Consider the following 22,752-nt stretch of genomic DNA (forward strand, 5'->3'; position numbering starts at 1 on the left):
CCATCCCTGGAGGTGTTCAAGGCCAGGTTGGATGGGCCTTGGGCAGCCTGATCCAGTGGGAGGTGTCCCTGCCCATGGCAGGGGAGTTGGAACTGGATGGGCTTTAAGGTCCCTTCCAACCCAAACTATTCTATGATTCTATGAGTCTGGGATTCTATGATTCTATAAGTCTAGGATTCTATGAGTCTAGGATTCTAGGATTCATCCCCAGCCAAGGACACGGCCTGACCCGTGGGAGCCCTGTCCTGGGGGGGTGGTGAGGCAAGAGTTAAAGGGAAAGGCAGCAGATCCTCCCTCCATCCTCCCCTTCCTCGCTGTTAGGCTGCTGCTTTGACAGGGGGTGGGGTCGGGGCTGTCCGCCGTTTGCCGCAAGAAGGGGGGGGAAACGTGGCTGCGAGTGTGTGTGTGTGCGTGTGTGTGTGTGTGTGTGTGTGTGCGCGTGTGTGTCTCTCTTGGTGACATAGGACAAAATGAGATGAGACCCCTCGGACAGGAGCAGCCACCCGGCTGCGCAGCCCAAGGCTCCTGATTGCCAGCCCGGTCCTTCGCTCGCCCACTTGGAGCCCCGAAGCATCCCTGCCAAGAGTAAGGCTTTGGGGTGGAGAGGGACTGGGAGCAACTGGGAAGCTGTATTGGGGCGTTGGGGGGTGATAATGGGGAGGGGGGAGGGGGGGTTTGAAGGATGGGGGTCCTTGGGGAGTGGGAGAGATGTGGGGTGCGCAGGGAGCAAAGAGGGGGGGGACGGACGTGATGCTGGAGCTTCGCTTGCCTGAACCACCCACCCAGATAGGATTTGGAGGGGAGAAAGATTTTGGAGGATGGGCTGCCAGCACCGATTGCTGGTGTAGAGGGAGAAGAGAGAGCCTTGTTTGTGCCTAAAGTCGCAGCTGCCTGGATTTGGCCCCGGGGGGCCGTTTGGAGATGACAGCACCCAAAAATAGAGTGGAAAGCAGGGAGAGGATGGAGGGTGTGGGGGAGAGACCTGTTTGCCAGTGCCCAGCAGGATCCGGTTATTCCCCCCAGCCCCTCCGCCACCTCTTCCTCAGCTTCTTTTATTTATTTCTTTATTTCTTTTAGCAGTGATGTCAGGGAGGGGAGCTGGGGAGGGAGGGAGGTTGGATTCAAGCGAAGGAGGTTGCTGGCGGCCGAATGATTAACGTGCAGTTGCTGGGAATTATGTCATCTGCTTCGGTGCTGGGTGGCCCTCGCCCAGCGGCGGCGGCGAAGGAGGGAGGGAGGACATGGGGCTCCCCCCTTGGGACTTCGCCCAAGGAAGCATCGATGCCTCCTTGGCTTTGCAAGGATGCGGACATCAAGCGTTGCCCCCAACCCATTGCAACCCCCAATCCATGGGTGCAAACCCCAATCCATGGGTGCAAACCCCAACCCATGGGTGCAAACCCAAAGCCGTGGGTGCAAACCAAGTGTCCTTTGCTCCCCAGGGTGCCCAAGCCCATAGGTTCCATCTCTACACAGGACAGGAGCAAGTTGCTGCTCTTCCCGATGCCTCATCCTGCTCGCAGGGTTTGGAGCAGCGGGAGAGGGTATGGTGATGAAGGAAGGATGAAGGCAAGCATCCCCCCTGACAGCTCCCCAGGAGAGAGCAGGGCTGGAGGTGCTGCACTGCAGCAGAGAGCCCTTATCCAGGGATGCGGGTGTGCCCCAAGGGGAGGGCAGGGACCCCCTCTGCCACCCCCATCCATTCCTCAGAGCCAAGGCGAGAGCCTGGGGACCTGTGGCTGCGAGAGGCACTCCAGGCTGGCCGGTTCCTCTGCTCCACTGGAGAGCATCGAGCTGCTGGATGCTCCACAGCCTCCTGAGCATCTGCCTGGGCATCCCATGCCTCTTCCTTGCACGCATGGGGAGGTGGGGAAGGAGGGCAAGGCCTGCCAGCTGAGCCAGGCGTGGGTCCATGCTGCACATTGACAGCTGACTCCCTCCCCTCTGGACCCCATGCAGCTTCATGCAGCCCCACTGAAGCCCTGTGCAGTCCTGTGCAGCTTCATGCAGCCCCACTGCAGCCCCGTGCATCCCCATTGAAGCCCCATGTAGCCTCATGCAGCCCCATGCAACCCTATTGCAGCTCCATTACAGCCCCATTGAAGCCCTATGCAGCCCCATGCAGCTTCAAGCAGCTCGACTGCAGCCCCTGTGCAGCTCCATGCAGCCCCACACAGCCCCATTGCAGCCCCCGTGCAGCCCCATGCAGCCCTCTGCAGCCCCACGCAGCCCATGCAGCCCCACACAGCCCTATGCAGCCCATGCAGCCCCATGCAGCCCTGTGCAGCCCCACACAGCCCCATGCAGCCCCACGCAGCCCCATGCAGCCCCACACAGATCTATGCAGCTCACGCAGCCCTATGCAGTCCCATACAGCCCCATGCAGCCCTATGCAGCCCCATGCAGCCCTGTGCAGCCCCATGCATCATGGCAGAGGGTCAGGCAGGGCGAGAAGCAGGCAGATGCAAGCAGGAGGACTGCAGGGCGATGTGGAGTGAAGGCAGGAGGGGATGGGCAGGTGCTGGAGCAGGGGCATGCTGGCATTTTTCTGCCCCACATCATGGTATTGAGGAGGGGTTGAGGGTGGCAACATCTGCTTTAATTCAAGCTGGGAGCCAGCGGGTGTGATTCAAGCCAGGGGATGCTGTTTGCCCTGCAGCATCACCTTTGGCAACTCCCAGAGCTCCTCCGTGTTCTGCTTTCAACACCCTCCAGCACATCCTTCATCCGCAAACCCGCTCGGGCAGCGGATGATGCCAGCGGGCGAGCCCTCGAGGGAGGCGCTGGCATTAAAAGAGGTTGCAGGATCTCAAAACACCCCCGCTTTCCAGCAGCCAGGGGTGGGAGGCTTCTCCATCACGTGCGGTACGTTCGCCAGTCCCCTCTCCGCACAGGGAATCGTGCGCCGTGCGGTTTGTTTATGTGTGGCCCTGGTTGGAGCGGTGATGTGCCGTGGCTAAATATAGCATGGGATGCTGTCATCCGAGTTCAGCCTGGCTGGGGAATTTCTTTTCTGCAAAGGTTGGGCTGCAAACAGGCATGGAAATGTCAGAGAGGTGGGATTCCCTGGTTGTGGTGGCTGGGCTCCTGCATGGGAGCCAAGCACATTGTCCCGAGCGTTGGCTTTGTGATGACAACGGGGCAGAGGAGGAATTTGTGGAGGGGCTGAATTTTCATAGAATCATAGAATGGTTTGGATTGGAAGGGAACTTAAACATCATCCAGTTCCAACCCCCCTGCCAAGGGCAGGGACACCTCCCACTGGATCAGGCTGCTCAAAGCCCCATCCAACCTGCCCTTGAGCACCTCCAGGGATGGGGCAGCCACGACTTCTCTGGGCAACCTGTGCCAGTGCCTCATCACCCTCATAGTGAAGAATTTCTTCCTAACGTCTAACCTAAATCTTCCCCCTTCGAATTTAAAGCCATTCCTCCTTGTCCTATCACTCCAGGCCCTTGTAAAAATTCTGTCCCCAGCTTTTCTGGAGCCCCTTTCAGTACTGGAAGCTGCTCTAAGGTCTCCTCAGAGCCTTTTCTTCTCTAGGCTGAACCCCAACTGTCTCAGCCTGTCCTCATAGCAGGGGTGCTCCAGCCCTCACATCATCCTTGTGACTTCCGCCAGACTCGTTCCAAGAGTTCCATATCCTTCCTATGTTAGGGATTCCAAAACTGGACACAGGACTCTAGGTGGGGTCTCACAAGAGCAGAGAAGAGGGGAAGAATCCCCTCCCTTGCCCTGCTGCCCACGTTCCTTTTTCTGCAGCCCAGGATAGGGTTGGCCTTCTGGGCTGAAGAGCACGTTGCTGGCCCAAATTTCCCCCGCTGTCTCTCTGCTACAGGGGTTGGGCATTTAAAACGTGGTGCAGCAGCATGTGTGGCTGCATGGACTCCATACAAGGACAAGGGTCACCTCTTCTTGAGCTTGTCTTTGCTGGGTCACTGGGCGGATGGCTTAAGGGACCAACCTCCAGCCTCCAGATCCAAAATGAGGTAAAAAGGCATCCAAAAGTCCAGCATCTGGTTGCAGAAGCCAAGATATTTGTGAGAGAGCAGCAGCTTATCCTGATGGAGGTGGGACTGGGAGAGCCCCAGCCTCCTCCGGGGCTCCAGAATCAGCCCTGGGCTCTGGCTGCAGCATCCATCTCAAGAGTTATGGTGCAAAACAAAAGCATCCCTTGATCACCCATTCTTCCCCAGAGGAGGAGAGCAGGTCTCGTGCCTTGCAAAAACCAGGCAGATGGAGAGGCTGGCTTCCAAATTCACAGTGAAAAGCACATTGCATCTGCAGTCAGAGGTACTCCTCGTATGACAACTCAGTCTGGAGCAGGAATCTGGATAAATCAAGCTGCAAAAAAAGTTTCTAAAGGGAACTATGTCCCAACGGGGAAGCTTAAGAGTTAAGAGGGTGTTGCTAGAGCTGTCATAGGGCTAAAAATTGATTTATTGTGAAGGGGAACCGAGCACACCAAGGAAATCCCATCCATGCCCAGGGCTGTCAGAGAAATCATAGAATCATAGAATTATAGAATCATGGAATAGTTAAGGTTGGAAAGGACCTTAAAGATCATCTAGTTCCAACCTCCCTGCCATGGACAGGGACACCTCCCACCGGATCAGGCTGCCCAAGGCCCCATCCAACCTAGCCTTGAACACCTCCAGAGATGGGGCAGCCACAGCTTCCCTGGGCAACCTGTGCCAGTGCCTCACCACCCTCATAGTGAAGGAATTCTTCCTAACATCTAGTTTAAATCTGCCTGTCTCCAGTTTATACCCTTTCCCCTGGTCCTATCCCCACAAGTCTTTATGAATAGCCCCTCTCCATCTTTCCTGTAGCTCCTTCAGGTACTGGAAGGTCGTTATAAGATCTCCTCTGAGCATTCTCTTCTCCAGGCTGAACAACCCCAGCTCTCTCAGCCTGTCCTCATATGGGAGGCGCTCCAGCCCTCTGATCATCTTTGTAGCCTCCTCTGAACCCGTTCCAACAGCTCCATTTCCTTCTCACATTGAGGATTCCAGAACTGGACACAATACTCCAGATGAGGTCTCACAAGAGAGAAATAGAGGGGCAGAATCCCCTCCCTCGCCCTGCTGGCCACGCTGCTTTTGATGCAGCCCAGGACATGATTGGCCTTCTGGGCTGTGAGTGCACATTGCTGGCTCATGTCGAGCTCCTCATCAACCAGCATCCCAAGTCCTTCTCTGCAGCGCTGCTCTCAGTCACATCATCCCTATCGTGTACTGAAAATGGGGATTGCCCCGACCCAGGTGCAGGACCTTGCACTTGGCCTTGTTGAACCTCATGATATTCTCACAGCCCCACTTCTCCAGCCTGTCCAGGTCCCTCTGGGGAGCCGTCCTTCTGGTGTGGCAACTACACCACTCAGCTTGGTGTCATCTGCAAACTTGCTGAGGGTGCACTCAATCTCGCTGTCAATATCATTGTTAAAGATATTAAACAGCACCGGTCCCAGTACGGACCCCTGAGGGACACCACTCATCATGGATTTCTATCTGGACTTTGAGCCATTGACCACTACTCTTTGAATACGACCATTCAACCAGTTTCTTATCCACCGTACCGTCCACCCACCAAATCCATATCTCTCCAATTTAGAGAGAAGGATGTTGTGGGGGACAGTGTCAAAGGCTTTACAGAAGTCTAGATCGATCACATCCATCTGTTTACCCATGTCCACTGCTGCGGTCACCTCATCATAGAAAGCCACTGAGTTGGTCAGACAGGATTTCCCCCAGCAATCAAAGGGTGAAACAAGGAGATCTCTCATTTCTCTTCACTAAGGATCTTTCCCCATTAGTCATTCTTGTCACAGGAGCTGGCAAACACTATTATTATTTGAAGGATCTGAAAGTGAAATGGAAGCACGTGTCCAGGAGCCCAGACATCCCTGCCTCCCAGCCCCTCCAGCTCACCCACACTTCTCCTCCGTGGGTAAAGCCTTTATACCACACGTTGGGTTGCTGCATGACTCCTTTGGTTGGGCTTTCCACAGCCTGGGAGTCCTTCCCTTGCTGGACATGCTGGCACCAGGAGCCATGGGTAGGTTGTGCTGTTCCATCCTAGGGGTGGTAGTGGTCCAAGCACTCTGAGACCCTGCAACAAGCCAGGTGGTTCATGGCAGGGAGCAACATGCACATAAAACTCAGCTGTCCCACCACTTCACAGCCCCAGCCATCATCATGAAGGGAAAGAATCAGGTGGACACCCTTCAGTTTTTGGAAGCCAGAGGCTGGACTTTTCTCTTTTCACATTGTTCCTGTGGGAATGAGTCTTGGTAGGACAGTGGGCAAGGAGGACATCTCTTCTGAAACTGGCATAGTGGTGATCCCAGGTGCAGCAATGAGCTGGAGGAGACCGGGAAGTGAGGGTGCAACTAGAAGGGGATTCACCTTCCCAGGTGCAAGAAGGTCCACATAGCTCCTTAAACAGCAGTAAAGCAAACATAAGCATTAAAGCAGCCAACAGGAATGAGGAAGACAGCTTATGCAGTAATAATCCAGGGCTGGCTGGAGCCAAGAGCTCTCCTGGCAGAGGGAGCTGAAAGTCCCCTTGACCCAGTGAAGGAGCTCCAGAAGCTTCATCTCATCAGATCTGCTGCAAGGTTTGGAATCAGGTTCCCCCTGATCTTAGCTAAGTTTCCACCTCATAAATTTGCTTTTGCTATGGATGTGTGGATCCTACTGGTTTTATCTGGCTCCTGAACCAGAAGGATGGATTTCATCTGAGCTTTGCTCGAGTTTGACCCAAGATGAGACACGGTGGCCGGGTCTCTGCCTTCCCTCTCCTCCCCACTGGCCTCTGCCATGGCTGGCACCTTCCTTCTTATGTGTATGTGCATCAAGTTTTGGGGTGGTCACAGGGGCTGGAAACAGACTGCCCAGGGAAGTGGTTGAGTCCCCATCCCTGGAGGGATTGAAAAGATGGGTAGATGAAGTGCTCCAAGATCTGGTTTAGTAGTGGACAGGTACGGTTGGACTCTGTGAACTGAAAGGTCTTTTCCAACCAAATGATTCTGTGATTCTGTGATTCATCTTGTGTTTTCTTTTGGATGAAAGTAGGAGGGGTTGTGTGATAACATGACTCCAGCACATGGAGCCCCTCTGGATCATGCAGACCACTGGAAGCTCTTGTGCATAGAAGGATCCAGGATGGCTACACCTACAGCAGCCTGGCCTAGCTCAGTCATCAGAGAAACTCTCCTGGCCTCCAGCAGTTGGTAGTTATGGGTTTTATTCAATGGTCTGAGCTTCCCTTTTTGCTCCATGATTTTTCCTGGTTAATTTTTGAGCCCCTGTGTGCCCTTTAGCATCCTCTGATACCCTCTGTGTTTTTATCACCCACCCAACAGTCACCTCCTGCCTTTTGGTCCTCAGCTGGTCCCAGTGGGTGCTGCTGGAATCTGAACTGCAGTACTGATCTAGTGGGAGGTGTCCCTGCCCATGGCAGGGGTGATGGAGTTAGATGATCTTTAAGATCCCTTCCAGTTCAAACCCTTCGATGATTTTATGATTGATCAATGCAAAATGAGCTCACACACCTCGTCCTCACACAGAACCACCAGTACGGAGACACAAACCCCTCTCCTTCGTGGTCAAGATCCCAAGTCAGCAAGATGCTCCAGGTTTAGTCAGATCTAACGGAGCCTGTTCTCTTAGTAGGAAGCTCAGAAGAAAGAAGATAATATTGTTAACACCTGTCAGTTGTCACACAAACAGCCTCACAAATATTTATCAGCTGGAGAAATACATGGGCTCAGAAGTTGCCAAGTAACATAACAAGAGGCACTTTCAAATAAATATATGTGCGTCTGCGGGTGACGAATTAGCCAAATCCCTTGGTATGTGGCCTAAAGACATGTTTTGCTCTGGAAGCCCAGCACCAGTAATGATAATAACGATCTGAGCCAGGAAAAAGAACCTGTGATAAGCAGTTTCTGACTGTGTGTCCAGCACGTAGTGAATCCCAGGGGGAAATGGTTCCCTGCTGGGAGCTCCACAAGCAGAGCAATGCCCGCCGGATCGATGTCTGCCAGCGAGAAATCAGGAAGGAGGATGGGATATGGTTTTAATTTTGCAGGAGAGGTGAGAGAAAGCCCAGTGCACTTGGTTGCGTTTCATCCCACACTGATGTGCTGCTCCATTATACCAGGGTTTCATGTTTCCCTGTTGCTAAATCCTTGCTGTGAGGCCAGTTTGCAAGTTTTGGGATGTTATTAGGGAGGTAAGTGCTGCCAAAGGAGGTGGATTTGCAGAGATCTCTCGCGCAGTTCATCCTTCCATGAGGTAGCCCTCACTTTTAGGGGTGGGATTTGGTGGGCATGTTCCCACAGTAGTCCACCATCTCCTCCCACCATCACTGGAGTACACGGCCTGAGAGTTTTGTAAGAGGGTTGTCATTTTGGGGCCACATCAGAGTTCTTGCCTGAACCACAGCACAAAAAAGAGGCTCCCTGCTCATGCAACTGGTAGGCAAAGTCAACTGGATGAGCATTCCCAACTGTATGGTTTTGAGGAGGATGGACACTGCCCACCCTTGGTGTGCCCAGGGAAAGGGGTGCAAGAGGAGACAGAGTGACCGAAGTGATGGTGGTGGATTTGGCCAGAGAAGTTGTAGATGCCTCATCCCTGAAATATGCAAGGATAGGAGCTCCTCCCTAAGCTCATGGCCATCACAGTGCCCTGCAGGCACACGCCAGAGATGATGAACAAGGGAAGGTCAAAGCTTTTATTAGCCCAGCTGCCGGAGCTGAAAAAAACAACCCAGCTTTCATGCATAGGAGCTCATCTCCTTGTCCCTGCTTTCTAATTATATCAGTTGATCTAGTACAAGCTTGTTCTACTCCCTGTGGACCTTCATTACATCCCTCGCTCTGCCCTTCACAAGCACTTAGAGTAACAGCCAAGCCATCCCATCTGCAGTGTTGAGTATGGAAGAACCAGCTGTCCCACCTCAGACATTAACCTCAGTGGGAACCTCTGCCTCCAGCTCAGCAAGGAATTGCAAGGAGACAGGGGACAGGGACGTGTTCGTGTTGGTTTTGGCCAGACAAAGCATCTTATTCTGCTCTTGTCCACCCAAAGGGATTGCTTCCAGCAGTGGGGTGGAAAGCCAGGGAGGGCTGTCCCTGTTATGGCTCCTCAGGGCAGCTCAGAGAGGACAGGATAGCTCAGAGAGGACAAGATGGAAAGAAGAGGACGAAAACATCCTGAAAACCATCGGAGATGCTGGGCTGAGATGGGCAGAGCTGCACCCCGCTGTCCTGCACAGAGCAGCTTCCCTGCTCCCACTGCTCATCTCCCCAAGGCAGCACACTTGCTCTCCTAGCTCTGGGAAAGACTAGGACCTGTTCCTGGCTCAATTTTCTCCCTCCTCAAATAAATACACTTCTCAAAAGGCTTCTAGGAGAAGCCACAACTCCACCCAGTTTCAGCTCAGCAAGGGCATAAATACCTGTCTCTAGGAGCAAGCTGAATACAGCCCATAAAGCATGGCTGTCGTGCCAGTCTCAGGGAGACCCTGATGTTTTCCACGGCTTCCAGTCCCTCCTGTAATGCAAATAATAAATCACTGCTGCCGAGCTGGTCCCCAGCCAGACATTGCACAGCAGGAGTTTGCTCTCCTCCTTCCTCTGATCTGCGGGCTGCTGAGCTCTTCCTCCCGGCTGCTGCGCTTTTCCTCCCTCCCGGTGGTTTTCTGAGCTGGGATGCAGTCACAGCTGCATTTGCAGACCCCCGGGGCTGATTTCTTTGGGGATTAGGACATATGCGATAGCCAACACTGGTTTTAGCAGTGTTGAATCCCAAGTGGAAAGTTTGTTCTCTGTTTTGTGCTCTGCTGCTGGCATTTTGAATCATAGAATCACTAGGTTGGAAAAGACCTTTGAGATCATCAAGTCCAGCCATACCTGTCCACTACTAAACCGTATTCCTAAGCACTTCATCATTTTGTGGAGCCCCTGACATGTTCCTTCATACTTCAGCCCTCTTTTTCCCTCTTCTAGGCTGTATTGCAGTCCCTCATGCCCAGTGGTAGCAGTAAGGGGTTGTACTGCTTGAATTGGGGAGTACGATGATCTGTTTTCTCTTGAACAGGGTAATGGTTTCAAGCTGAAAGAGGGGAAATTGAGATGAGATATTAGAAAGAAATGTTTTCCTGTGAGGGTGGTGAGGTGCTGGCCCAGGTTGCCCAGGGAAGTGGTGGCTGCCCCATCTCTGGAGGTATTCAAGACCAGGTTGGATGGGGCTTTAAGCAGCCTGATCCAGCAGGAGGTGTCCCTGCCCATGGCAGGGGAGTGGGAACTGCATGGTCTTTAAGGTCCTTTCCAACCCAAACTGTTCCATGAATCTGTGATTCTATGATTTTAAACCCTAGGCTTGTGGTTAAGGCAGTAAATGTGTGACCCACACGTGTTTGGGTCAGGTAATCCCCCGCAGGCAACAACCAGTCTGTTTTCTACCCGAGCCCAAACAAACTCATCTCACTTGTGACCTGTTGCTTGGGAGAGCTGTGCGGCACCACTGCACCAGCCAAAGCAGCCCACAGCCTGTTGACATTCCTCAGCGTCATCCAAGGGCTTTGTCTTTCCCCTCCATGCTCTCAGGGGCCCAAATTAGCTTTTAATAATAATAATACACACACACACACATACAAAATAAATTCCTGGGCAAACAATCCAGTCCAGGCACCCGCCGGGACTGCAAACACTCCTGAGAGGCACCAGGTGTGGTGCATTCCTGATAGCTGGAAAAGAAAGGAGGGATTATTTCCCTCTCCGTGCAATGTACTGCGTGAGTTGGCTCCAAGCAGGGCTGGGTTGTGCCCAGCATTGTGGGAGGTGGGTACGTGGCTCTGGGAAGAGGTCCCTCAGCCAAGGTGTGAGCAAAGCCTCGTGCTCCAGAGGTGATTAATGGTGGTGTTTCTTGGTTAAATACATTTCCTCCTGTTGGAGGTGTGGGGTTTCAAGTGATAAAAAGGGGTCTGTTTAGTCTAAAAACAAGTCCTGCCAGTCACCTGAGCAAATCCCTCAGCAGCCTCCCCACGTCGTCCTCGCAGTTATCTCAGCATCAGGTTATGCAGATGCATCGGTCACCTCGAGGTTGTTCCTTGAAGCTGGAAAACACAGTCATTCCTTCTTTAATGAACTTTCCCATCAATTTGTTGACGTCTTTTCCCCTCCTCAGCAGAGAAGTTGAGGACAGGTAGAACAACAGTGTTTTTCACCCCAGCCCTGGCTTCTGTCAGGACAGAAAATGGGGAAAACCCTTTTACTTCTGTTCTCCACCTTTGACATGGGGGTAAAAAACAATTTAGCACCCCTCCAGGGTTTTACAGATAGGCAGAGATTTGGGCTGCTGGATAACATTTCTCTTGGCCAGCTGCTGTGATAAAACCAGGGCATCTGCCAGCTCCAGAGCTGGGCAGCAAAACTCCCTGCCAGAAAGTCCAGTGCAAGATTAGAGGACACATCCCTCTCTTCTCAGGGAGAGCACGCAGGAGATAACACCGGCCCCCCCGGCGCATCCCAGCAGGGGCCGTGTCTCTGTTTCATGCCCTGCCACGGGAATGAGAATCTCTTCATTTCCTCTGGACACTTATCCTTTAAGGATCTTGATCCTGGGGGCGAGCGACACAAACACCCTTTAAATCCATCACAGCAGGCTTAGGGGAGGATTAGCCAATGCCTCTACAGGCTTTACACTGGCCTCTGGCTCCGGGTTGGAGCTGGTCCCAGAGTCCCACATCCGACCCTGGTAGTCCCATCCAGATTTAGGTCTTCATTTCCCAAAGGAGATAGATATGCACACGGAAAAATGGAGCAAGCCTGGCTCTAACTCGTGTCAGGAGATTGTTGCATCCCAAGCGAGCCCAGGCTGAGAAATCACTTCCAAAAGTGGCGATGGTTTTGAATTGCAGCGCCGGTTCTTGTGCAGGTTGAGGATGTGGCTGAGTGTTGCCTCCTGCCCACTGCCTGCACCATACCTGTGGGCAGGGATTTGACCCCGGCATTGCCAAGGAGAGGAGAACTCCCCCTGCTCCCCTCCTCTGGACTGGTTCCCTACAGAGGAGCCTGGATATTTCCCTGATGGAGAACTGCCTTCTTCTTCTCTCCTCAACTTGCCTGGTGGGCATCATCCCTTTCTGTCATCCCCTTCCTATTAGCAAGCAATTACCTGATTGCTTCAGTTTTCAACACCTTTCCTCCTCAATTTGTCTCAGCAATGCTTTCTTCCCCTCTCAGCTTCACTGCTGCCCACTGCATCCTCTCTAACTCTTCCTATTTCCCATCCCCAAGGGCTTTTCAGCTCCAACACCTCTCGCAGACCCTCCTGGTATGGCATTACTCCAGCACGGGCAAACTTGTTTAATAGCTGTTGACACCGCAACTTCATTTGGATCGATCTTGTTAGCTAATTAGCTGATTGCAGTAAATGGCATGAATTACCTTGGGGGATTCTGCCTCGTCCTCCTCGAGGGGTGGCAGTGGCCAGCGTGTCGCATGTAAGAGGTGGGAATCACAGCAGTAAGATGCCTTCTTCTCCAATACCAGGTATCCCTGTGCCTTGTAGAGAGGCAGAGGAGTTAGAAGAGGGGTACAATCACTGATACAATGATTTTTAATTCCCAGAGTGCTTCAGATGGACTAAAACTTCATCCATATTCACATTAGCTACTATAGAGCCTAACATGGATTAAGGAGACTGTTTATGGCATGTAGTGATGAGTGGATGCGACTCTTCGTTCCTCCTCAAAATGCAGCTGGAGGTCACTCAGATATTGGGATAAAGATGAGCCAAATGATGTAGTTTTTCTCAGAGGGCACAATTCCATTGCAAAATTCACTGCCAGGGGATGTCAGGGAAGACAAAACACCATTAAAATGGCTGAGGAGGGACCAGAAGGTGTCACGGAGAGTGAGTGCCCTCTGATGGCGTCAAATCATTTGGGGGGTCCAAAAGCAGCCTGAGGCATGAGGTATCCTGAAAAGCTTTGTGGCAGGGAAGATATAGGGAAGGATCAGTGCAGTTTTTCCTCTTCCTAGTCTGTTTTGCTCTAAGTAGCAGATGATCAGGGAGGATGAAGGCTGGGAGGACGTCTGTGGAGCCCAACCAGAAACACTCCTTCCCCAGCCCACTTGGCATCTACTCAAGATCCATCACTTCACCGCTCCCAATCATATGCTTTAATGATAACTCATGTTCATTTTGTAACCAGAATAACCATGTTTCTACAAACAAGAGCGCCTCACACAAGCACATTTCCATCTGTGAAGTTGCCTGGGCCATCTAATGCAGCCTGCTCCAAACGAAGTTGAACGAATCTGCAAAGTCCTATTCCACATGAGCCATCTATTTATATTGACAGCTTCCCACGCTCCATCCCTCTGGTCCTGCATTGCTTTCTGCTGGGCTAAGCTGCATCACTCCAGCTCTTTCTTCTTTCCCCTTTTCCTGAATATTGCCCTGCAATTATCATCTTTCCAGTCTTCTAGGATCAGAAAGAAATCCAAGGACTGGTGAGGGTGGTGAGGCACTGGCACAGGTTGCACAGGGCTGCCCCATCCCTGGAGGGGTTCAAGGCCAGGTTGGATGGGGCTTTGAGCAGCCTGATCCAGTGGGAAGTGTCCCTGCCCATGGCAGGGAGTTGGAACTGGGGGATCTTCAATGTCCCTTCCAACCCAAACCATTCTATGAGTCTGTGATTCTAGGACGAGCAGCCAGGCCACACCACTCGTCACCCTGCTTTTAGGGGACCTTTGGGAGCAAATTAACCTCAGCCTGCTGTTTAAAAATGTTTATCCCTAGGCCATGCCATTTAGTGTTATTCTAGGTCACTAATGGACTAGAAAGCACTTTGTTGCCCCTATGCCGTATGAGAACATCAGCCTGCTTTTGCCAAAGCCAGAAGAGAAATTATTGAGCGTTTCTGCCTTTTCTCTGTTGTATCAGCAGTTTTCTGATCTCCAGCCTGGGGACAGGGAAAGCTGCTGCAGCTCAGTTATTTCACTGCACTTCGTTGTGCTAGATTAAATCAAAAGTCAATTCCTCCCTGTTTTTCACGAAACTTCAGGAGATCTGGTATGGTCAGTGCTTGGGAAAGGAGTTAATTCATTGCAAACTGAATTGCAGAGTAAATGCTGTAACTTTCTTGAGCCAAAATAGCAAGAAATTCTTGTCCTGATAGCCAGTGTTGGTTCTTCTGTGTTTTGAGTGGAGCAAAGACAGTCCGAATGTAACTAGGGTCTCCAAGACTCTTAGACTCTCTGCCAGCGCCACTAAAAAAGCCAGATTGTTAGCCAGACCTTTTGTTCTTTGTTTCAAGAGGGTCAAATTATTAGCTGGGCATCCACCGCCTGAATAAACATCATAAACAGGTCTCAAACACATGTAAAGCCATCACTCATTGCCTGCAACCCCAGCTGCAGAGTGCTGTCACCTCCCCATCTGTGCGGATCCGTTGTCCTCCCCTGTTCTCATGTAGGGGGTTCATAGGGGTTCCAAGGGCCAAGTGTCGTGGTTGCTGCAGATACCATCGCTGTAGCCAGGTTTGTGGGTGGGCATCACCTGAGGCTCCTGTTACCCTCTATAACCATCTCTGATTCTTCCTGAGCACTTGGCAGAGGTAGAAAGCAGGCAGCTTTGGCAGGGGGGTTGGACTGGATGATCTCCAGAGGTCACTTCCAACCCCTACCATTCTGTGTGATACTAAGGGAGATCCTGGGTTTGCACTATTTACCTGTTTGTTGAGTTTCCAAACACGCAAGAAGCAGTTGGACCCATCCATGAGGTCTCAGCAGCACAAGGAGCACACTGGGACTTTGAGATGACTTGTCCTTGCTGCAGCAGAGGGGAGAAGACCCCTGGCAACTCATTAAACAGAACGCATTAGACCCGGCCGTGTACGAGCCGACCAAGAGGTAGAAAAGGCATTTTTACCACTGTGGAGGAGTTTTGCTGGTGGAGCTGTCGCTGAACAGCTTTGCAAAGGATGAGTGACACACGTGGGGGTGGCTGGCTGGTTTGATCTAAGGGAGGAGTTGGGTGAGGACGTGGGACTCAGAGAGAAACAAAGGCAGAAAGCAACAGAGGTAGAAGGCGATGCTTTTCCCTGCTGAAGGTCTGCAGGGTTGGACACAATGAAAGTCCCTTCTCTCTCTCTTATCCTGAAAAAGCCACATCCCAAAAGGCATTCTATGCCACGTTTGAATCCATTCAAAACACTTCAGGGTCAAACCTTTTTAATGCAAGAAAGAAAATAAACCCAAAGACAAAAAGCTATTCTGGGGGAGGGGAAGGAAATGGCTCCCAAAATATCAATGACAACCCTTCCTTTAATTCCAGCTGCAGCTGTGGGTTGGGTGTCTGCAGCAGTGGGACATCCCTCTGCACCTTCCTTTTGGTGGGAGAAGTCCCCGGTGATCAAACCGCAGAGCTTTTGGCAGGTTGGGTAAGGACCATGAGGTTCTGGGTGCTGGAGAGGGAACACTTCTTGGTGGGAAGGGCTGAGCAGGACAGGATGGGCTCTTGCAGGGAAAACAGAGCCATCTGGCACTAAAACTCACAAAGCTGTTTGCATCTGGCTTAAACACCATTAAACACACATGGATCCCCATCTTCTGCAGCCACCACAGCCAACAGGGCTCCATGGCTGCGCGGGGTCTCCCAGTGGGTTTTGGAGGCTGTGTTGTCTTTGGCTGTGATGTCAGCTGAGATGGCCAGAGGCAGATGGACAGACTCCTACACCCTGCATCTCCAAAATAATTTGGGTGATCTTCCCTGCATTTCTGCTCTTTAGCTGGAATCACTAAGTGGGGCTTTTTGAGAAGGGACCTTTGAGCCATTCCAATGCAAGGGACTCAGGAAGAGGTGGAGGACTTTGAGATGGAGGAGAGAGTGGACTTGAAACCAGAGACAACTGAAATCCAGTTTGGAGGAAATGGAGTGCAGGGATAGGACAAGGGGTAATGATTTTAAACTGAAAGAGGGAAGATTTAGATGAGATCTCAGGAAGAAATATCTTCCTTTGAGGGTGGTGAGGCACTGGCACAGGTTGCCCAGAGAAGTCATGGCTGCCCCATCCCTGGAGGTGTTCAAGCCCAGGTTGGATGGGACCTTGGGGAGCCTGATCCAGTGGGAGATGTCCCTGCCCATGGCAGGGAGGTTGGAACTGGGAGATCTTCAAGGTTCCTTCCAACCCAACCCATTCTATGATCCTAGGAAGCACCACCCTGTGAGGCTGGCATCTATTTGCCTTGGGTCTTTTTTGCTGGCATCTAGTCTGGCACAACCTCTGAAGAACCATTGTTGTCAATATTGCATTGATGATGGCTGTTGAGCTATGCCTTTGACTTCACTCCTCATCTGAGGTGGCTATGCCACAAGCAAGGCACTGCTGAGAAGCCGTCTGTGGGAGGAAGGAGAGGGGTTAAACACCCCAAATGTCAGTGGTCTTAAAAATAGCCAGACTTTTCCCGCTCACATTGACTCACCCGTCACAGACCACAAATTCCTAAGACACGTCACGGGCTGTGGGGAAATCGCCTTTCTCTGCTCTGCTCCAAACAGACCATGCGTCTGTCTCCAGGGTGACCCTTGGGCATCCTCTGAGGGACAATCCTGTCCTCACAAGCATGCAGGGGTGGTGAGAGATGGCACTGAGAAGGACTGAGGGAGATGTGTCAGCTTCCCAGAAGAGACAAGCTTGAAAGGAGGGTGGACTGGGCACCCTCACTCTCTTCTCCTTCTCCAGGGATATTCTGGGGTCCCTTCTGGAGTTTATCTCTATCAGTGGGGTTTTCTATACCTGAATGTGCCCACCTGTGCTGCAGTAAGGCATTCAGCAGAAAATAGGACCTTGTGTGTGCCACAGAATCATAGAATGGTTTGGGTTGGAAGGGAACTTAAAGATCATCCAGTTCCAAACCCCCCACCACGGTCAGGGACATTTTCCACTAGACCAAGTTGCTCATAGGTTGAGGTGGTGAAGAGTACAGGATCCGGGTGACTGAGAAGAGAGGATGAAGAAGGCAGGATCAAGGTGACCAGGAGAAGGCTGTTAGGAGCCATGGAGACAAGGCAAGAAGCCTTGTACAGAAATTTTATCTAAGCCTTACCTATCTGCTTCTTCAAGTACTCAGAGGCTTGTTTGCATCAAGGTGATTTCCCTGACAGGAATCCACTTGTCCTGAGATAAAAATCTCCTCACCAAGTGATGGAGAGCTTCTGAAGAGCTTGCACTCCTCCTGGGACTAGGGACCACCTGGCACAGTGAAGCTCAATGTACCTGTGCCGTCTCTGCTGTCCTGGGTTGCTGTGCTGGTAAGTCATGTTTCTTGGCATCCCTTCTTCATCCCTTGGGACACCTTTTTACTCTCTACAACTACCTGAAAGGAGGTTGTGGAGAGGAGGGAGCTGGGCTCTTCTTCCAAGTGACTGAGGACAGGACAAGAGGGAATGGCCTGAAGCTCTGCCAGGGGAGGTTCAGGCTGGATATCAGAAAAAAATTCTTCACGGAAAGAGTCGTCGGGCACTGGAACAGCTGCCCAGGGAGGTGGTCGAGTCACCTTCCCTGGAGGTGTTTAAGGAATGGGTGGATGAAGTGCTGAGGGACGTGGTTTAAGGGAGTGTTAGGAATGGTTGGACTCAATGATCCAGTGGGTCCTCTCCAACCTGGTGATTCTATGATTCTATGATTCTCTGGAAGTCAACACAGCCCGCTGACTCCTCCAACTTGTCTACCTGCTAGCGTGGCATCACGGGACTTCTCCAGCTTCCCACTGGGCTCCAGGATAGTGTTGCCTCTGAGCCAAGCCACTCCTTGCACTTGCCCTAGGGCAATCATGCTTTGGGTGGCCCATGATCCATGACACTGTATAGTGCTTGTCGTTAAGGATTTGGCTCCTTCACTCCTCCTCAGATGTCAAACTGCCATTTCCTAGGGATGTTTTTGCTCACCACAGCATGCCCACCATCACACAGAAGCCACCATCTCCCTCTCTCTACCATCCCACCCTCCTACTGCAGATGAGTTTCATGCCCTGCCTTGCTCCCACGGCTGCCCAGCCTGCCTCTCTCCTCTTCAGAGCTATGTCCCCTCCTTTCCATCTGTCTCATACCCAATCCTGGCCACCCTTGCCTGAAACAAGAAAGACAAGGTTTCCTCAACAGTGAAATGTGGGTTTGTGGAGATGATCTTTAAGGTCCCTCCCAACCCAAACCATTCTATGATGATTCTAGGATGATCCCACTGAAAAACTCGCTCTGTATTTTCAGCGTGTAAGTAATCAAGCCAGGCAAGTGATGTAAATTTAGCTACCTTCATGCCAATAATCTATCCTCCAGGGTCAGCTTTCTTTAGAAAAATATTAAGATGTTTTGTGGTGATGTATTCTAAGTATCAGGCACACAAGACTCTCTGGATTCTGATCATTTGAGCTTTCCCAGGTCTCTCTCCGACCTGTTGCCTTCCTGGACATGGCGGGGGCACTTAGTGTTCTAGGGATGAACAGCAGGGAAAATCGGTACAACCAACAGGCAAGGATAGATAGGAAATAGTCAGTTTGACAGCCTGCTTAATGTTCCCTCAATACACCCCCAAATTTGACTTCTGCGCATTTTGCACTCGCTCATGATGCATTTCTGGTCCATGAACTTGTCAAGTTTCCCCTCAAATCCCAGGTATTCCCTGAGCATCGTAGCATCATGGAATGTCCTGAGCTGGAAGGGACTCACAAGGATCATCAAGTCCAACTCCTGTCCCTGCATAGAACAACCTCAACATTCACACTGTGTGTCTGAGGGTGTTGGCTAAATGCTTCTGGAGTATTGTCAGGCTTGGTGCCATGACTGCTTCCCTGGGGAACAGCTGCATCCCTCACCAGGGAGTGGCATGAAGAAAGCAGTTTCTTCCTTTTCTTCTCTAGTTCTTCCTTTACTTGCTGATGGTTTCGGAGTGCTTCTCCTTTCCATGCTGAAAAGGAGACAGAGATCGACATCCGTATGTCATTTGGCCATGGCTGGAGCCCTGCTCCCAACTGCATCCGTCTGTAGCACTGCCCCAAAGCCACCAATGCTTTTGTAAAGCCTCCCGGGGATGTCTGAGCAATTCATCACCACGGATTCTTTTAAAAACCTACAGAGGAGAAAATGCTGAAAATACTTGTAGAGGCAGATCCCGCGGCAGCCCCTGTCAGCAGCACAGGTGAGACAAGCAGCGTGGGAATGCTCGCAGCCCAGACAAATTAATGAGGATGCTGTACTGGGACGAATTCTGCCCCAAATATATGAAGTGCGAGCTTGTAACATGTGCCAAGCTCCTTTGGAGCTTGTTTCACAAGTGCTTCCCATTTTACACGCACTTCTGAGGCACCCTGCTGTCCTGAGCTCCAGGCAGGGCTGAGAAAAACAAACAGGGGTGAGGAGACCAGGTGGTGGTTCAACCCCAGGCAGACGCCTTTGCCCTTTGTACATCTTTGCCCCAAACCAGCATAAAGCCCTGGGAGCCTTTGCCTCGCTTTAGGCCATATGTGCTGAACTGATTTGTGTAGCCTGGAGAAGAGGAGGCTGAGGGGAGACCTTATTGCTCTCTACAACTACCTAAAAGGAGGTTGTAGCAAGGTGGGTGTTGGTCTCTTCTGCCAAGTGATAGGACAAGAGGAAATGGCTTCAAGTTGCGCTAGGGTGGTTTAGATAGGATATTAGGGAAAAACTTCTTTCCTGAAAGAGTGGTGAAGCATTGAAACAAGCCGCCCAGGGCAGTGGTGGAGTCACCTTCCCCAGAGGCGTTCAAAAAACGTGTAGATGTTGCACTTCGGGACATGGTTTAGTAGGCACGGTGGGGTTGGGCTGATGGTTGGACTGGATGATCTTGGAGGTCTTTTCCAACCTTAATTATTGTATCATTCCACAATTCTTTGATTCAGGTTGGATGGACAGCATCAAGCATAGGGGTGGGAAGTAGGATGGATGCATGAGGCTTGGTCATCAAGGTCTTCTCCTCGTGCAGTTGGGGCTGAACGGATCCTGAATGGATCACTGCGCTGATCTGTAGTTTATTGGCAATTTGCTTACTGCAAGGTGGCCATGCAGAACTGAACAATGTATGAAAACCTACTGGAAGAATGGAAGAGGGGTGTTTTGAAGGGCTGGCATGTTGTCCATGCTCAGTAAGTAGCAAGGAGGAGAAGATCCCCATCTAACGTGTACCACAAGTCTGCTTAAAACTACTGTCTAGTAGTTCCCCCTGGACTTGCTTTATTCCTTCAAGATTTCTGGTCCCAACAATTGGTTTCCACAAAAGATACACCAGGACTGGTAAAGATACAGAAAAAGAGAGTGGTTAGGGAGTGGGGACAACAACTATCTAGGGTAAAAATCTCCAGCCTGGGAATGAAATGACTGGGGAGGAGATCCATATATAACGGTCTACAAATCTATAAAATCATCAATGTCAGAGGGAATAAATCTCATAATGGAATAATAACAGGTCTCACATCATCATCTAGAGATCATTTGACCTTGAGAAAGGCTGGTCTTGGTTTCAGGACATGCTTGCCCCGAGCGGCCTCCAGGGCAAACCAGGTTGAAGCTCCCCTTGCTTTCGAGCCCTGCCTGGCTCCCTAAGACACTTGCCATGATGTTGAGGTGTGCCGGCGTTCACAGCATGCTTGGCTTCACGCATGGTGGAAACATCAGCTAGACAGAGGTTAAAGGGCTGTTCTAAAGTGTGTTTGGAGCTTTGGGACCAGGAGAAGCAGTGAGCTGTGCATGGGATGTGGACGATTAAACACCTCGCCGCTCCGAGATGCAGATAGGATGGGGACTAAAGCACCTGCTTCTGGCGTATTTACAGCTCTGGAGAAGATGGTCATTGGGTTTAGGCTAGAGATGATGGAGGGTAGCCATGCTGTTAGTGGAAATTCAGTGTTCAATCTCGTTCCAAAAGACATATGTGGGTGTCAAGGGCATCACTGATTTTAGAGAAGGCATTTTGCTGCCTGGTGTGGAGACACGAGCAGAAGCAGAGGCATTTAGGACTTGATCCTGGCCATGAGGAGCTTTACAGTGTCCATGGACTGGTTCCTGCTGATCTGACACTGACTGGTTATCAGCAACTGGAAGAAGCTGAGGTCCAAGAGGTGGTTAAAGAAGAAAAGCAGCTTTGTGTGTGGGATGGAAACTGTTTCACCAAGAGCGGTGCAGAGACATGCACGTGGGAGGACAGGGAGGACATCAGCTGTGATGGGAACGGCATGAGAATAAGTTAGGAGGAACATGGCAGGGTCTGGCATGGTTTCTGCATGAGGATGAGCCTGGCATTCCTCATCCTAGAAAAATGGTAGCTAATGGGAGACATGAGAACTGTGGAGCCTGGAGAAGGAATATCAGGGGTGCTTGCTCTGCTCTTTCTGCTTTGCCCTGGGCTTTTGGCCGCTGCTGGGAGACAGGACCTGGGCTTGGTATGTAGATCAGAATATCTGAGTCCAAGTCCTCGGCCATACCTCCTCATCCCCTGTGAACTGAGAATTGCTGTGTTCCTCTGAAAACACCCAGGAGCTTGTTTTCTTCTCTGCAAATCATTTACAAAACTGCTTTCCCTTCCCCCCCCAGCAGCCCTGCCCTTCTCCACCTTTGTCTCCTTTCCACTCAGAAAGACGTGCCCACTGCTTTGTGATCGGGGCATCATTCCCTACCTTCTCCTTCTGACACTGACGCTTTGGGGGAGGAAATCATTTCTGAAGAAGAGGAGGGTTTTAATGGTCCCCCAGGTGCACCAGGGTGGAAGCAGCACCATGGGAGCCCAATACCGCTTTCCTCTCAGTAGCAGAAGCGCTGTTGGCCGTCTGGAGGTAAAGCATCTCAAGGACTGTTTGCTTACCAGGTTATCTACACACTTAATTTACCCCTGCCCTCATAAAACTGTTTGAAGCCGTTTCTCACAGGTGCAACCAATGCTGCTTTGGCACCAAGCAAAGCAAAAACCAGACACAAGCAGAGTTAAGGCAGGAGGGCAATGTGAGCAGCTTTTTTTTTCCCGGAGGCTGAGGCACAAAACACACCACCGCATTACGGAGTAGCCCAAACACCATCGCTCCATAAGCAGTTTTGCAAAGCTTGGGTGAATGCAACAGCTATAAAAGGCATGAAAGTCTGCAATGGGAGGGAAGAAATGTTTCTAGTAAGGACAGGGCCGCTGCCCATCAGATTTTGACCAGTGATGGTCATCTTCTGGCTGACAGATGCAGTGGAGAATGGTTTGGCATCAGTCATAGGGCACAGTGGGAAAAGCACAACAGGACACCAGACCTTCAGAAGAAGGGACAGGGCATTGCAAGAAGGTTTGGGCTGGAGACAGGGTCAGCAGTGACAGGACACCATGAATTTTTTTGTCTATTGCCTCACTTGGGTCCTTATGGGTTTTCTTTGCCTAGAAACACCACTTCTGATCACTGACACCAAAGGTCCTACAGCCGATGAGAGTGATTGTGAACAGAAGCAAAATGATCTTTTCCAGCAGGTCTCCCCTTGCATCCGCTGGATGATTTATTTAGCCACCACAGGGCAGCTTGCAGGGTTTCATTAGATCTGGCCCTAACTATAGCTCTGTTGGCCTTTGTAGTTCTCCTCTTCCTTCATTGAATCATAGAGACTTAGAACGGGGGCTACAGAGAAGCTGAGGAGGGGCTCTTGATATGGGAGTGCAACAACAGGACAAGAAGGAACAGTTTTAAGCTGAAAG

General features: G+C 51.3%; 1 protein-coding gene and 1 long non-coding RNA gene across 4 annotated transcripts in view; one reads left to right on the plus strand and one right to left on the minus strand.

Annotated features, from left to right (window-relative positions):
• The first annotated feature begins 362 nt into the window (after positions 1–362).
• Positions 363–22,752, plus strand: part of LZTS3 (leucine zipper tumor suppressor family member 3) — a 56,681-nt gene continuing 34,291 nt past the window's right edge. For both annotated transcript variants that reach the window (XM_054064963.1, XM_054064965.1), the window contains exon 1: positions 363–585. The gene's annotated coding sequence lies outside the window, so the exon portion shown is untranslated. The remainder of the gene's footprint in view (positions 586–22,752) is intronic.
• Positions 10,782–19,350, minus strand: LOC128852004 (uncharacterized). Of its 2 annotated transcripts, none has more exons than XR_008449607.1 (3): positions 18,893–19,350; positions 12,461–12,577; positions 10,782–11,127 (listed from the first exon to the last, which is right to left on the minus strand). It is a non-coding gene; the product is annotated as an uncharacterized LOC128852004 (long non-coding RNA). The 2 variants fall into 2 exon arrangements; XR_008449608.1 differs by lacking the exon at positions 18,893–19,350 and adding an exon at positions 14,752–14,836.

This window comes from Cuculus canorus, chromosome 4 (assembly GCF_017976375.1).
Source record: "Cuculus canorus isolate bCucCan1 chromosome 4, bCucCan1.pri, whole genome shotgun sequence".
NCBI classification, from domain to species: domain Eukaryota; kingdom Metazoa; phylum Chordata; class Aves; order Cuculiformes; family Cuculidae; genus Cuculus; species Cuculus canorus.